Here is a 1,000-nt window from a genome sequence, read left to right as displayed (position 1 = left end):
TGAGGGAAAACCAGAAGTGTTTAGCAATGCTTTATCTAAACTTTTCTCTCCCCAGTGGGTTGACTGATAATAAATTTCAAATGTTCTGCTCTTTTACCTTATGTGGAAAAACTCTCACACTGTCAGTGTAGCTTTTGCTCTCTTTTGATTTCTTTGAAGGAGCAGGCTGAAGAGACTGGCTTGGCTTCTGCTCGTCTCTGTCTTTCTGTCCAAATCCTTAAAGTTCTCAAGAGAGTACCTCCTCAATAACATCACTTGTACATCATTCCTCAGGTTAGGGTTGTTGATGTTGTTTATTGCCATCGAGTCAAGCATGAATCATAGTGACCCTAAGAACAAAAGGCCAGAAGCCTTTCTATAACTATCATCATTTATTAAGGTTCATGAGTTTCCAGAGGCATGTTATATAATAAGTTGATAGCACTCCTGCTTCCAAACCTATCTTAAACTGGGAACTCCACCAAACACTGTCCATCATAGGTAATTGTTATGGAATTTGACACCCCCAATGGCACAAGGTTCAGCATCACAACAACCCCAGGTTACGTCAGTAGAACATATTGACCAAAGAGAGTTGTACCACTTAGAAGAATGTTCCTCCAAAATATAATAATCAACTTTGAAATACAAAGGGCCTCCTTAAGGTCCTGTTGACTCTAAACAACAGGCTTAAATGAAAAAGCAACCAATACAGTATTTTTTTATGTGCCCTTGAGTTGCCTGCTACATACAGTGGCCCTATGTAGAGGAGCTCTGAAGTCTGCCCTGTTCTGAGCCAATCTCACTAATTCTGAAACACCAAACTCCATTGCCCCAGATGCTCTATCAATTAATCTCATCCGTAGTCTTCCTCTCCTGCTCTGTTACTCCACCCTTCTGGACCTGATATCCTTCCCCATGGACCAATCTCTCCTGGCCATGTGCCTGAAGTATATGAGATGGAGCTTCAAAATCCTAGCCTCCAAGGAAAAAATTGGTTTCACCCTCTCCAAGACAGAAT

This window comes from Elephantulus edwardii, unplaced genomic scaffold (genome assembly GCF_000299155.1).
Source record: "Elephantulus edwardii isolate Elephantulus edwardi_28Jun2011 unplaced genomic scaffold, EleEdw1.0 scaffold00020, whole genome shotgun sequence".
Classification (NCBI taxonomy): domain Eukaryota; kingdom Metazoa; phylum Chordata; class Mammalia; order Macroscelidea; family Macroscelididae; genus Elephantulus; species Elephantulus edwardii.
This window is presented reverse-complemented; position numbering follows the sequence as displayed.